The sequence below is a fragment of the Limulus polyphemus genome, unplaced genomic scaffold, assembly GCF_000517525.1.
Source record: "Limulus polyphemus unplaced genomic scaffold, Limulus_polyphemus-2.1.2 Scaffold323, whole genome shotgun sequence".
NCBI classification, from domain to species: domain Eukaryota; kingdom Metazoa; phylum Arthropoda; class Merostomata; order Xiphosura; family Limulidae; genus Limulus; species Limulus polyphemus.
The window spans coordinates 255,598-272,395 of record NW_013665933.1 but is presented as its reverse complement, the minus strand read 5'-3'; the positions used below and the strand labels follow the sequence as shown (position 1 = coordinate 272,395).

At 33.4% G+C, this 16,798-nt stretch overlaps 1 protein-coding gene across 3 annotated transcripts in view; it reads left to right on the top strand.

The window, feature by feature from the left end:
* Nucleotides 1-8,889: 8,889 nt before the first annotated feature.
* LOC106457382 (octopamine receptor 1-like) overlaps nucleotides 8,890-16,798 on the top strand; it is a 48,578-nt gene continuing 40,669 nt past the window's right edge. For all 3 annotated transcript variants that reach the window (XM_022383286.1, XM_022383285.1, XM_022383284.1), the window contains exon 1: nucleotides 8,890-8,954. The gene's annotated coding sequence lies outside the window, so the exon portion shown is untranslated. The remainder of the gene's footprint in view (nucleotides 8,955-16,798) is intronic.

Below are 16,798 nucleotides of genomic sequence, written 5' to 3'. Positions count from 1 at the left end.
AAAGTACTAATAAATGATACCAGGGAATTCTTATACTTAAAACTATGCTTTACTAATACACACAATTTTTCACCTAATAACCGGATTGTCTCTTAGGTTAGAACGTCCATATAGCTGAAAGTGCAGTGTATACTTAGCAACATATCACAACTCCAACCGATACGCATACCAGAACGATAACAACTAGGCCATTCTCAGCCCCAAATATTATTAATGATTAACAATTTAGTACTACATAATGATACCAGAAAAAAACTCTGGAAATAACCCCCAGAAATACTGGGAAATAACAACAAGAATGCTGATATATAACATTTCTTATTACAAATAACAACAAGAATGCTGATATATAACATTTCTTATTACAAATAACAACAAGAATACTGATATATAACATTTCTTATTACAAATAACAACAAGAATGCTGATATATAACATTTCTTATTACAAATAACAACAAGAATGCTGATATATAACATTTCTTATTACAAATAACAACAAAAATGCTGATATATAACATTTCTTATTACAAATAACAACAAGAATGCTGATATATAACATTTCTTATTGCAAATAAATATATCAGATATTACTAAACAACAACAATTATCACTAAACTATAACCTCAAGAACCATTAACAGTATTGTCAGGAATTACTATTAATTAACACCATGAATTTATAATAAAGAACAATAGGACTTACTGGAATTAAACATTGTTATCCAATTATATTACGCAATAACGTTCTTGAGTTGTTTCTTTGTCTGTTTTGTTGTTAAACACAAAGATGAATCATAGTCTGTCTCTGCCACGCGTTATGCGCCCTCATACTTACCGAGGCATATTCTTGGAAGTATTTTAAATCTTAACATTCCATTTTTATGAATAAGAAAATTTTGTTATCTATTATTTTTTTTTTTAATAAAGTAAGTAAGCTGTTTCACTATAAACATACGTCCAACATCGTCGTTAAGCTGTATACGCTGCGAATGTTAGTTTAACCCAATTATTTGATTTATTTCCTTTCTTATTCTTCTTTTATTACACAATTACAACGTGATGAAAGTTTTGTTTGAAATTATTTTATCTATCGATAACATCCAACAGCGTATATCATTTGTTCAGGAAGCAACAAGGTATCGTTTGACTCAGGTTGCTAAGAACAAAAATCTCATATATTTAATGCTGAACTCATTCAATCCTTGGAAAACAGAGGTTTAGTAATAAGATTTGAAAACTGACACACTGAAGCAGCAGCTTAGGCTAAACTAACAGAAAAAAAGTAAATACGATTTTAAAAGACTTCCTCTTAGTATGACTTGTTAGTTCTGTATTAGTATAGTATGTAATTAAACGACAGGATTTACTAATGAATAACATTTTTACAAATAACAAATATTGATAGTTTATCTTTGGTTGCATTGAAAAGATGATTAGTATAGTATGTAATTAAACGACAGGGCATAGCCAGAAACTCTGGAGAGACAGATAGCATCGTTTGCTCTCATCAGGTATTGATTTTCCTGAACAACTGACAAAGTATAACCTTATATCAAGGTAGAAGTACTTTTTAGGAAGCGTAAAGCATAATGCTTTGGGCATACCGAGCCTGTTACGGCCACTATTTGCATATCAATATACATTGACACCATTCACTAAGCTAGCATATTTACGATTACAACAGTCAAAGTCACGCTACTTGGTATAGACACAGAGGACGAGAGTATGGAGGTGATGGAATGATGTACAATATAACTATGTATAATTAGTATCTTTTGTTTCTCTATATTTGGAAGTAATAACTGAAATTTCCTCTGAGAATCCTCTCACGTCATGTTTATCTTTGCATCATATTAGTCGAATAACAGGTTGTTTGATAGAACTTAGCACTATGCTCAGAGTTCAGAGGCTAAAACACATATAAATATCCAAGGAACTTGGAATTCTTAATGCTACCTCATACTGAGTGTTACTAACATTAACTATATGCTTAACATTTTAGATATGTCTATAAGGAAAAATGCTACCTCACATTAACTGTATGCCTAATGTGTTGGATATGTCTATATTGAAAATAATACCTCCAAATGTTACTAGCATTAACTATATATTTTTAACGTACCAGATATGTCTGTATTGAAAATGGTACATCATACCGAGTGTTACCAAAGTTAACTGTATGCTTAATGTGTTGGATATGTCTATATGGAAAATGGTACATCATACCGAGTGTTACCAAAGTTAACTGTATGCCTAATGAGTTGGATATGTCTATATTGAAAATGGTACATCATACCGAGTGTTACCAAAGTTAACTGTATGCCTAATGTGTTGGATATGTTTATATTGAAAATGGTACATTATACTGACTGTTACGAAAGTTAACAATATGTCTAAATATATCCTGGGTGTGAACACCTGCTAAAATTTTGTCGGGTAGCACTACCATTTCTATTATAATTTAGACTATCATTAGTGAAACAAGACTAGAATAGTGAGAAAATTGAAGAATTTATATAAAATCACGGCCATTGTCAGTATATATTTTATGTGCAAAAATGTTTATTTCTAGATGCAAGCGAACTATCAAAACAATTGAAAGTCAACATTTTATTCTTTGGTTAGTGTATTAAAAACGGATTTGTTTATTTCATTTGTTTGTAGATACGTCTGCTATGAAAAATGGTGTACTTGACATTTAATACAGTAAGTAGTGAGGAAATTGTGTTCAGTGTTTTAATTTTGTTTTCATTAGCCAACAGGAAAAAACTTGAGTTATAATATAGTCTTTTATTTTTAATGACATTGCATAATGCCAAAATGACAAAGAACCTTCGATAGAAATTATAGATTACCTAAAACTGGCAGTCGTTGCTGATTTGGTTTTTACATAACTTAATTTTTTAAGAAAAACAATGCAGATAAGCTGCATCGCCAACATAGTTGTTTTGTATCTAAAAAAATGATGATATCTCGTTCAGTTGCGTCCATCCAATTAAAAAGCACTGTTGCATTGAAAAGATCTCTCATCTCACGCCTCAGTCCTCCTTTCCATCCCTGTAATGAATAGTATCTTTCCACTGCCTCTTCTATTACATACCCAAGAGATAAATGGATCCATCAGTAGGTAATCTGAACAGTGTACGTGTTAAACTCGCGTCTGATTTGCTTTAGGAATTATTGCACTTTAACTTTTAGACTTGGGCACTGCACTAGATCCAATACATACGATATTGTTTTCTCCCTTTTGTATTATAGATGAAATGAAATCCGTACATGAACATTTTAGTACATAATGTAGTTTTGGTGTATACGAACAATATGAAAAAGACTGCCATCTTCTCTTCCCTTATTGTATTTTATTCCATTAAGCCTGAATATGATAAGAAGGTTATTTCTTAGCCTATAGAAACTACACAGACCTTTTTTTCTTATATCTAAACACAAAGGAAGATCAATGAACTTTCATAATCTTTACGAACCAGATCACGAACTGTAAAATTATAATAATCGGAGCTATGAATTTAGTTTGTCGTTTCTAGACTAAGTTTTAGTTCTATTAACAGTTCGTATTTGTAATCTCATAGAATTGTAATGGGTTTGTTGAAAAGTTTGAAACCTCTTTGATCAATAAAGAACTTTTCCTCTCGAATTGTTTCAAATGGTGTACAGAGCCAAGGAAAGTTGTAAAACTAATGAAAGCAATTTTTCACCACACTAAACTATTTCTTTTAATTCTAAGGTCGGAAGGTGATCATAAAAGTAATGAGTGGCCTTTCTGGTCATCACAATATTCGGCAAATGATAAAAATAATTAAAATTGTCTTTCAACGATAATCCGAAAATTAAACTTTTGTGCTGATCATTTTACCTATTACAGAGAAATATTTATTTGAGTATGAGTTTTTTCCTCCCATTCGTGTCAAAATTTTGGCGAAAATCTATTGCCTTTTGCAAAGTAATTTACCTAAAAAAAGAGACCTATTTTTGGTATTTAACTAGTCACTGAGTAGTAAAATGTCTAAAAGTGGTGTTTATCCAAGTTTCAGTCGCAAATGCTGGGTTAGAAGGTTTGATGTTTTCATCAAATGTAAACGTTGTGTCACGCTGGGAATAAAGCTATGAGAAAATATTAGGTTCCAATCAAGAGAGGACAAGAAAATTGTGAATCCGATGAAGTAGTAAGAATAAAATGTTTTTTATTCTCATTAGGACCATGTTCACTACCTTAAATAGTTAATTAGTTCATTGACTGACAGACTCAGATAGTGGAATCAAGTGTTTGTTTGTTTGTAATTATGCACAAAGCTACACAATGGGCTATCTGTGCTCTTCCCACTATGGGTATCGAAACCCGGTTTCTAGCGTTATAAATCCGCAGAAATGCCGCTGTGCCACTGGGGGGGGGGGCAGGAATCAAGTGCCTCCTGTGGTTTTCTCCGTATCTTACAATGTAGTCAGAGGGTGAATCATAACTCATCAGATACCATCACCTGTATTCAGTCTACAGTTTGCGTTGTAATGCACCACTTGTATACATTTACAGTTTGCATGTGTAACTATGGTATTCATTTAGAGTTTGCATGTATAACTATGGTATACATTTACAGTTTGCATGTGTAACTATGGTATACATTTACAGTTTACTTCATGATGGAAGCGACACTCAACATAAAAGTAACAAATACACGAAATCAAGATAAAAGTAGTAAATATTCATTTTAAAATATTTCCTCTATTTTTCTAGACTAGAAGAGTAATTATTGAAGGTAACTGAAACAATAACTTTTGTTAGCGAATATTCATTTGGACCTTTAAATTAATATCGTTTCATGACAGAATCTCATAAGTGCGTATAAGTCGATTAGTAGAAATAACTAAGTTTAGTTACTTTTCACACTATGAACATTATATTTTCTTATATAATTACTAGCTCCAAACATTATTATTAGCATTAACTATGTGTCTTTAAGCAGGGGCGGTTTTTAATTTTTCAAGGGCCTCCAGTAATAATACAGATGTAAGTTCATGCTGAAAACACCTTGTAGTTTAAAAAATATATAATCTTACAAGGCCAGTTTCACTTAATACCAGTTTGTACTTGCGTGAGGTTTCTTACCTCAGAATTTGATTTAACTTCATGCCAAATGCTTAGGAACCCTGCCGTGCAGCGGTACGTCTATGAACTTATAACGCTAAAATCCGGGGTTCAATTCCCCGCGGTGGATACAGCAGATAGCCCAACAGGGCTTTGCTCTAAAAAAAATAACCACAACCCTGCGGTGTAAAAACTAGGGTGTGTGTATGTTATGTGTAGTAGTAATGAGCACAACACGATTTATAATACAACTATGGCTCACAAATGATGATAAAACTAATGACTGACAGCTAGTAGAAGTAAAAAAAAATAACCACAACCCTGCGGTGTAAAAACTAGGGTGTGTGTATGTTATGTGTAGTAGTAATGAGCACAACACGATTTATAATACAACTATGGCTCACAAATGATGATAAAACTAATGACTGACAGCTAGTAGAAGTAAAAAAGAAAATGTTAGGTATTAGAACCACTTTCAAGCGGTTTGGCTGATTGAATACAAATTGGAAAGTGGTTAGAGAGACTAATGAACCAGACTTAAATTTATTTGGCACCAAAATATCTCCCTCTTCCTCACCACTCATAAATTCTGGGTTCTTTGCGGCAGGTGGAGAATTATGGGTATCACAAAACGGCTCTGTCGCCAATAGTTTTCCTTTATACTATGCTGTCATTAGAATATAGGATTAAACTTTCCTTTATTCAAATAAATATATATTTATATATAATAACATATATGTGGAGTTTCTAATACTTAATATTCATTATGCATTAATTGCTCATTCTTCTATTTCATTTCATCACTCGAAACTGGTATATTATCTGCTTTATAGAGTGTTTTATATATTCCCTTTAAAAATTAATAGCCACAGTGAATAACAGTTTATTAGGAAGAAATGATACTTTCTTTCTCTTATAAGTTTACTTAAGGAGCCATTCTATACAAAATGTCGTCTTCAACATCTCAAACAAATATTTCTAATTATGTCCACTTCTCAAGTCGCCACAGAACATGGAGAGCAGTTAGACGACTGCAGAGTAGCTGAAAATGTCGAGCTGGAAGTGGGTGACTGTCTGATGGAAAGGCATACGTCACGTCCCTATACATCATTAAGAATTGTGTTTTGAATGCTATGTATTAAAAGAGAACTAAGAACTTACATTCTGCAGGTGGCGTGGCGTTGGTTCTGGTTTCATTTTGATTGATATTAACTCTCGTTCTCATTACTCACGTATTGTCGGTGCTCATCCTGAATAGGTTATTATTTCACAAATTTTCTAGTATCTCATTTTCAAAGAACACACTTTGGACCAACCAGTGGTAAAGGTTTTTCGTCTTCTTTACCCATCAGACACACCGATTCAGCTGGGAAACATTTTGGCTGAGGCAGGGGAGCCCCGCTGAGAGTAACAACGTTGAAGAGCGATGACTAAGAAAGGCCTGAGGAAACTATAAGAAGTCTAATTTTGAAATATTTCAACCACGATGTTGCTGATTACTTCTAAACTAAGAGATGAGACATGTCACAGGTAAATTTTAAACAGTTCAATCTTCACAGCCCACAATGTAGCTGCGGTATGGCGTGTCACGTGTGACATGTAAAGGGTCACTGTCGAGCAGCTAGAAGTTGTGACATGTAAAGGGTCATTGTGTAGCAGCTATAAGGTGTGACATGTAAAGGGTCATTGTATAGCAGCTAGAAGGTGTGACATGTGAAGGGTCATAGTGTAGCAGCTAGAAGGTGTGACATGTGAAGGGTCATTGTGTAGCAGCTATAAGATGTGATATGTAAAGGGTCATTGTGTAGCAGCTAGAAGATGTGACATATAAAGAAACATTGTGTAGCAGCTATAAGGTGTGACATGTAAAGGGTCATTGTGTAGCAGCTATAAGGTGTGAAATGTAAAAGGTCATTGTGTAGCAGCCAGAAGGTGTGACATGTGAAGGGTCATTGTGTAGCAGCTATAAGGTGTGACATGTAAAGGGTCATTGTGTGGCAGCTAGAAGATGTGACATATAAAGAAACATTGTGTAGCAGCTATAAGGTGTGACATGTAAAGGGTCATTGTGTAACAGCTATAAGGTGTGAAATGTAAAAGGTTAATTGTGTAGCAGCTAGAAAGTGTGGCATGTGAAGGACAAAAGTGTAGCAGCTCATGGCTTGATGTGCTATGATTTGTGTTTCAAGAAGACACATTTCACTCTAGCCTTTTTAATTTTTGAGTTATAATTCATTTTCTTGCAAAATCTATATCCATATAATATATTAATCCTTAACTTCTTTTGCCAAGTATATCATGAAGACATTTAATCTAGTTGTGATACTGTTATTCTTCTTATCCCTTTAAGAGTGTACTATAGATTACTTCTTTCGTGTTTAACGACTATCTAAATTGAGAATCAAATCCTACTTCTATATCAATTTAATATAAACATTTTTGGGAGATCCTCATACAGCTGTTAACGTGTGTTTATAATACAAAACAGGCTTTAACCAAAATAAAACTTTGCACAACAACAAAAAAGTCACCAGATCACAGTCACCTCCAAAAGCCAGAACACATCTTATACCCCACATTATAACCTGTGTCATGGGGAATTTATTTGGGTTCTGCAGCGTTTTTTTGTTAAGATTTATTTTGTATCATAAATATGTTCTATTTCATCATAGGTTTGGCGCTGCTATTTATAAAGTAGTCCTTCCTTTTTGATGTAAATATTAACTGTTTAGATAGATAGATAAATGGATATATTAATATCCCAATGTCATTTTCTTATTGTTATTGTGTATTTTAACTAAGAAATTATTATCTAAGTCTTATTAAGTTTTTCATGGTATTCTATTCATATCTTTCTGTTAATTTTCTATAGAATATCTTGTCGTGTTAATAAAGCACAGTTATGTATGCTTTATTAAACTCAGTTTCATGGTATTAGGTATCACATTAGCTCTAACAATCTCATATACAATATTGTAGTGAAGTCTTATCACGGGTGACTATGACGAAGAATGAAATACTAGTTCAAACTCTCAAATTATATTACGAATTACTCATGGCTCAGCTGGTTGTTTTCTTCTGAATCTTTTCTAATTAACAACTTGTTGTCCATATCTTTAATGTCCATGTAATTATATACACAGTTTTCCCTGCGTTTCATTATATTATAAACTTAAATCTATACTCTTTAACAACACATGTAGAGTTACACAAAGGCTATATGTGCAGTTAGCCAACAACACCCACCACCAACTTTTGGGCCACTCTTGTGTGAGATTTGACCGTCGCTCGTACATTCTAGCTCCCAGTGCCACAACGGTATGTCTGTGGACTTACAACGCTAGAAATCGGGTTTTGATACCCGTGGTGGGCAGAGTACAGATAGCCCATTGACTGCTTTGTGCTTAACTTGAACCAGACCAAGCTTACCACGGCCCCAAAGTTTGAAAGGCAGACCATCAACACTTAAAATCACAGTTTGCTAGCGACTAGTCCACGCTTGGCAACTAAGTTTATAAATATTTGGTTTGTATTTATGACTCTTGATATTTTCTTAACGATATATTAACTCTCAACTTCTGCCAACTTTGTATCTAGTATTTTTCGTTATGAATTAAATTGTATTATCAATAATATATTATTTTGTAATACGTATTAATGAACATTGAGCAATTTCAGACTAGTTGGATACATAGGGTCAAGAATGTTTTTTTTTGTTATTTTTAGCACAAAACTAACCAATAGGCTATCTTTGTTCTGTCCACTACGGAGAATCGAACTCTGGATTTTAGCGTTTTAATCTGTCAACATACTGCCGATCCAATTAGAGACGTTCAAGAAAGAGCGTTTGAAAATGTAACGTAAATTTCTTGTTCTCGGAATATATCAATATAACGTATTTTTCATACGATTTTCAGTAAACTTTTATTTTTTATACAAGGAAGCTATCAGGTATATACCAAATGTAGAGGTGATTTCCTTTTACAAAATGTGAGTATCTCTTATCACTAATCGCTATTCTTAAGTGAAGAACCATGAAGGAAAACTTTGATTTTCTTCCACGTCTTGCCCGGTACCTGCAGCCTACAACTTAATGTTGGAGGTGTTAAACTGTTAAAAAGCAGTGAGTTAGTTTACAAGTTGTATACAGTGTATTCATAGTGTATAATTTAATTACCTCTTCAGGTAAAATTAAGATTTTTGTAATGATTGAGTCAATAGAGCTGACTCGTGACTGACTCATCGATGACGCCTTCATCTTTTTTGATATTTAAAAGAATCCCTTTCCCGAACGTGTCGTCACAAATAAGAGTTTCAAAACAGTTCTTATATTATTAAAAAACACAGTTCATCTGTTTTAACCAGTTTCCAATGATCCGATGGCTTGTAGTTACCAGGATATTGTGTTCATAAGTCTCCAAATATCGATTCTCAAAAGCTCAATGTTCCAGACAGAACTCTTTCATACATAGAGGAAACACGAACTATGAGATGCAGACATAAACTCTTCGAGACTGGAAACATAATCTCCAGTTCTGTTACAAGGTAGTCTAAAAATGGTATATATACCACAGCACGGTAATACGCTTATGACTCAGGTGCTTCCATGTTTGTCCCATGTGTCTGCCTTCCTGCTTGGCGTGCAATGTTTATGGTTATATCATTTCCATTTGCAAGTCTGGTTGAGTTTTCGAAAATCTCACTAAACTTTACTTCTTTTCTTTTTAAGAAGTGTGAGTTGTTTTGAACACTCCGCAAAACTAGGGGTGCTTCTCAGCTAGAGATTACAGTTGACAAGGTAGCGGAAGTAAAATGGAGAAAACAGAAATAACTGTTTCCACTAACATTATAAATTCAAATAGTTGTGCCGAATAGAGGAAATGTAACAGGCGACTGAGAATCTACATTCAAAAAACAAAAATAGCATAACAGCTGAAGGTATTTCCTGAAAGATGGGAACAGATTCAAGGCAATTTATATATCCGGTTTCTCAGAATGATTTTAGTCAATATGTCTGTTTCTGGCAAACTTCTATATGTAATCTATCAAAGACTTAGTTTAATTTACAGACCTTTTTCACATTGAAATACACATTAAAACCATTCTAAACACGAGTTGAATATTACAAAGTTTGGGTCTCCCGGTGGAACAGCGATAGGCTTACGGACTTACAACGCTAAAATACGGGGTTCGATTCCCAGCGGTGGATACAGCAGTTAGCCCAATTTGGCTTTGTTCTAAAACAAAACAAACAAACACGAGGTTTGGAGAGGACGAGGTAACGTATGCGATTAGCACAATGAATACAAAAATCAACAGTTACCTTTCCTCCTTGAACCCCCAAACATTTTCCTGACACGTTGGCACATTCATCGTACCCTGACCTCCAAAGGTCTCTAGAAGGTTGTTGAGTCACAAAAGAGTGTCTAATGTTTTCCGTGAAATGTTTTCTCCCGTTCTAACCATTACACTATCAAAACACAGAAAGTTTTCAATTCGTCCACCTGTTAACTGTTCACATGTCGAAACATATGTTGTGACAGCTGTTAGAATACTATAATAACCCATAGTTTTCACCTTCTTTGTTATATATTTTGTGATAGTAGCTCTACTTACAATTTTATCTTTGCGAGTATTTTTGGTAATCGCATTCTTTGAAGACGTGTTTAAACGCTTTTCTAGCACCTCATCACCACGTTGTAATAGGCTCTGAAATACTTATGTTTTTACTAATTCATACATATACTTTTGACATTTATTTTTTTTTGTAAGCCTAATTCCGTGCTTGACATTTCAGCAACCCTGTTCAATTGGTCATTAAGTTCAGATAATATCATCAACACAGTAATGACTTCCTTGATGTCTGGGAATATACGTCAACCACAAGTAAATATTTAGTCAGGTTCTGCTGAAACCTTGTGCTCCTCAGTAGCACAGCAGTATGTCTGCGGACTTACACCGCTAGAAACCGGGTTTCGATACCCGTGGTGAGCAGAGCACAGATAGCCCATTGTGTAGCTTTGTGCTGAATTACAAACAAACACAAATTAAACCTTTTAGGTTGTCTCTACTTGCAAGTTGAACTATATACTGATTAATCTTTCTAGGAAGGAACAGTTGGCTGGTGGAGTCCACAAAACTGTTAATGCCTTGTACTTAACATCATCTTCTAGATGCTTACTTGTTTTTACAAAATTTTCAATACCAAACTTTCCCATCACTCTACTATCACTTAAGTTGAATTTTTAGACACAATATCTGGTGCGCGTTCACAACGGGGATCATTCTTTTGCAAAAAATAGATGATGTAGCAGTTCAGTATGAAATGTTTAGGTTAGTTATTTTTTGAACATTGTTGAAATACTTAACTGAAAGCACAAGTGTCACTAACCACTGTTGTTTGATTTTTTTTAATTCATTGTTTACTGTTAAGGTCCTTTATTCTGTATTTTGATAATGAATTTACTAAAGCTAATTTTATTTTCTTAGAAATTTCACACACATAAGAGCAATTCAGTCAGTGATTACTCATGAAGCATACTATCTCCCGACTTACATACCCTCTTTTTTTCGAGAACCAGTAGAACTGCTAAAGCTTCAGGGGCTTATTACTTACATTTACATACATCCAAACTTCTAGATATAATGAAGGCACCTGTGGAGTAATTCACTGATTGTCAGTTTGGTCATTAAGTGCCAAGCCCAAACCATTGGTCCAATGTCTCGTGTGGATGTCCGTAAGTTTAGATTTTCCCTCTATTATAGCTCTCCGCATCGCACGTGCCAAGCAAGAAAGAACAAGCAACAAACTAGAGACAAGAAAACGACAAATAAATGCAGATTTAACTGGCCAATGGCGACTGATTATGATTTCTTCTAGTTGGTATGTTTTTATGATTTCTATAGCAGCCTATAGCAATAACTCTCCCTTCCCTTCGCCGTTGCTTTCACTCTTCCTTGAAGTTGGGTTTTTATGGAGAATAAAGTTGCAATAAATACTAATCAAAGTCGCATCTTGTTGTATTTTTACCTGATGTATTGATATTTTTAAAACAAGTTAATTTCTTATTAATTATTAAGATGAATACTGCCTTAACCATAAGTTGTTATCTTTACTGCATATCAGGAATTAAAAAAGGAAACTAATATTAACTAACAAAATAACTCGCATATTATTTTTCCTCAAATGATGGAAAAATTGAAAACATAACAACTTGGCTTTAGCTCAATGTAATAAATTTATTGTTTTTTGGGAGAAAACTGAATTACGTGAAATTTTTTTTCACATTTATTATGGATCCTACGATCACTGTCGAAGAACTAATAATTGATTATTTTCTTCTTCTGGTAATAAATGCTTTGAAAATTTTTTCCACTCATAAATTTTATTTTTGTATTTTAAATAGTATGGCATTTTAGTCAAACGTCTTTCAATCAAACTCACACAATTTCACTTAATTAAAAAACAATTAATACGTGTTCTATTAATACTGGGAATTGACATTGCTAGGCGTGAAAATGATTTGAGAAAGTGTATGTAAATTATTTATCCGATCAATACAAAGATGACTGAATAGAGGAGACTTTAGATATGACAAGAACATACGTCCAATTTTGTCTAATCATTAGGGTAATTAAGATTCTGTGTTAAAAGCTGGTATCAAGTAACTACTATCTATACACACGAGCTGTATGTATACTACATAAACTCTTAAGTATTGCGTTAATGGTTACAAATTAAGATTTAATTACTTGAAATCGACGAAGCTTATTCTTCATGTACCTTCAGTCCGGTTTATTAACAACGGCTGAACCTAGCATAAATGACCCATAGCTTTACTAAGTTGGCAAATATAGAAACATTTACTTAGTTTTGACTTTCCACCTTTATATCATTCCACATATGATGACAGCAAAGATATTACTATACACTTTAGCCCCTTGCTATCAACAGAAGGTGTGGTCCTTCCACACGCAAAGAAAAAATGATGTAAATTAAGACAATACGCTTGGAAATAATCATGTTTTCTATATTATGGTTTCAGATGTGTTGTCTAAAATGTGGATAATTAGGAAGTTATAATGAAGTGGCTGTATGCACTACAAAAGCTGAATTGCTAAGGATTTTGAGCGACAGTTCTATTGCTTCAAATTTCTACCATTTTCGACACTTATAAATCAGCCAAACTAAAAATATTATGCGAGGCGTTTTCTCAATTCACTTATTACACGTTGTCAGCTAAAGTGCGAGTTATAACACGTGGTAAAACTGGATCAAGTTAGATACAAGCGCCTACCTTGGTTTAGAAACCTCCTTAAGAAGGGATGCAAGACTGATTGTCTCTATTAGTTTAGAAAACTCTGTAAGAAGAGATGCAAGACTAGCTAAGCACACTTTAGTTGATGGTGATTTTTCTGTATTTATCATCTTAGAAGCGGGTTTAGAAGCAATTTCCTCCAGAAATGATAGAATCCGATTTCTTGTAGAACTTCCTGTATGTTTACACGTGAAGTGACTTGGACGACTGTTGTAAATATCAAGTACGAAAGAGTGAGCAGACAAATGATTATGATAATCAAATAGAAGTGATCTTGATGCGTTGTAGGATTTCATGGAGAAAAACCGAGATTTTGGGGGACATTGTTCGATATCTAAATATTAGTTTTGTAACACTATCGTGTAATTCCAGATAAAATGAAAGTATTCTTAACTGAAGAGTAGTTTAAAGTTAAATTTTTTTTTTTTTACCAGCAGTATAATTTTGAATGAATATTTCCTTAGTTAGGGGGTTCATTTACAGAAGAGTAATTTGAAATGAAAATTTTGTTACTAGAAAAGTAAAAAAAAAGTCGGAGATGTCTTGATAACATAGTGATACAAAAAAAAAGAATATTTCTTACGGGTGGAATTAAAGTTTATTTTATTAAATTTTTGGAGTTATCTAAAATTAACGTTTCTAACGGATTCATATAAAGCGAAAGTTTTCTTTCCTAGGTAGATTTAAATTTGTAAGCTTTCTTACTAGTGGCTTGTGGCTTTTCAAATAGAGGAAACTTTCTCTTATTTGTAAGCACATTTGTCATGGAGATTTTCTTACGAACCGAGTCAGTTAAGCAAGTACAACGAAAGTTTTTACTTCATGAGTTTTTCTAGTGAAAGTCTTCTTACAAAGCGAGTCATTTAAAGTGAATGTTTTTACTGGCGGAAACATTTAAAATGTTTTCATTTTTCTAGCAGATGTAGTTAAAACATTTTTTAATCTCGGCTGGCCGGTTCATATAACGGTCCTGAGTTTTTTTTTTCAAGTACTTTTAGTTCATAGCTCCGTTATCTCTTGACCGATTTGAGATCAAAGTACAGTTTTGGACTCAGGAGGTCAAACCCTTTTGATTTATGTATTTGATTACGCCCAAGTGAGATTAAACTTACTTTACATTATTAGTATTATTCTTCCTTAAATTTATCTTTATATATTGGTTTGATTTCCTATATATTGAGCTACATTATTATTTTCCCTATTTTCCACCGTCTTTTGCCGTTACTTAATTTTATTATTATTTCTATTGTTTATTTTATTTTATCTTTATAGAAATTAGTTAAAAATTCTTATAACTATTATCCGAAGTATGAATTTTACACACCCCTTTGGCACAAAACTAAACCTGACACAAACAACGCTAGGTTATGATTGGCTAGTTCTCAAGGCCAACTCATATTGAACATCCGGTTTACGAGACATCGCCAACCGAGCCTATATATTTCATCACACTCATTAAACATAACTCTTTGTTCTCTTGAAGAGGAATAGTCAACTATTCGAAAGAGCTCGAGTTTTGGGTCTCGTTTTGAAAGAATTATACAAGGATTGTTAAGCACATACACCTCATAACCTGACACTATTAGTATTATACAAGGGTTGTTAAACACAGACACTTCATCACCTGACACTATTAGTATTATACAAGGGTTGTTAAACACAGACACTTCATCACCTGACACTATTAGAATTTAAGGTTGTTAATCACAGACATCTCCTTACCTGACACTATTAGAATTATACAAGTATTGTTAAGCACAGACACCTCATTATCTGACACTATTAGAGTCATACAAGGGTTGTTAAACACAGACACTTCATCACCTGACACTATTAGAATTAAAGGTTGTTAATCACAGTCACCTCATCACCTGACACTAATAGTATTATACAAGGGTTGTTAAACACAGACACTTCATCACCTGACACTATTAGAATTATAGAAGGGTTGTTAAACACGGACACTTCATCACCTGACACTATTAGAATTTAAGGTTGTTAATCACAGACATCTCATTACCTGACACTATTAGAATTATAGAAAGGTTGTTAAGCACAATCACCTCATCATCTAGCAAAAGATAAATCAAAGTTGAAAACGCTATCAAACTTTTCCATTATTATCTTCAATCAAAATACTTTCACTGGAGTTTCCATTTTTTTTTAGAATGATGGATTGTAACCTGGCAGGTTTACCTTGTTCCCCAATAGTTGCCACATTTACGTGCAACGTGTTGTGATAACAGCATCTCATCAGAATGACACTACCCTCCACTATGGTTTCTATACCGTAATGTTTTTGAATGGCAATACGGAAAAGAAACATTAAATCAGTTTAACTAAAATTTAAATAATCAACAAGATTCTGTATAATTTACAGTTGAATTTAAGAACAAGTAACCTTTGACTCTTTCTTGATGCACTGGTAACAAAAAACTCTAGTGATCATAACCAAGCGTACTGAATGTCAGAATGCTACCCGCATCATCAAATCACTGGCATGTAAGGCATACATTATATGCAATAATGAATATGTTGAAATTTAATGAAGACATCTAAAAACTATTTTATTAACAATAAACAGCAAAAAGTAGAAAGAGCTATCTATGTCTTCTCTAACACATTCATTAACTTTCAATTAATATAAAAACATGTTAACATATATTTCACGAATATCTTTAACATCCAGAAACCTTTGAGATTGAGCGATATCTTGACGTAAGTGAAGTTACAATCTGTCTACACTATAGAAAACAAAATCTACAATGTTTTATGGAGCTTAAAACAAGAGTATATCAAAGAAATCATGTTCCCTTTCAAAACTAGGACGAAAGAGACATTACACATTGTGCCACAGAGACATTCGCAGTAGCATCACACGCTCGAACGACGAACCACGACATAAATCTAATTAAAATAAACATCATTGACGAGGAATGTAAGATCAAAAGAAGAAAATTAAAGAATAAATAGTGATATATTAATTTAATTCCACGTAGGAATTAATTAGAACCATGGGTACTTCTTGAATTCTCGTTGGTTAATGTTTGTTAAGTTTATTGAATATAACATTGAACTAAAACCCAAGCATACGATTTTTGTACATTTTTCATTCTTAGTTTTAGTTGCCTAGTCTTTGACCTTTTTCTTATGAAATAGACTATTTACGACAAGAACTTATTTGAAGTTTATTTTAATTATTCTTCCCTATTATATTTTCTAATTTAAACTTTAGTTTCTCATATTTATCCAAATGTATTGTGATATCATTGTTGCGCACTAGGTGGGGTTTCAATGTTAATATTGTTGCTCAGCAAACTGTGCGTTTGAGTGCTCAATTAGTTTGTTTGTTTTTGAAGTTATGCACAAAGCTACACAATG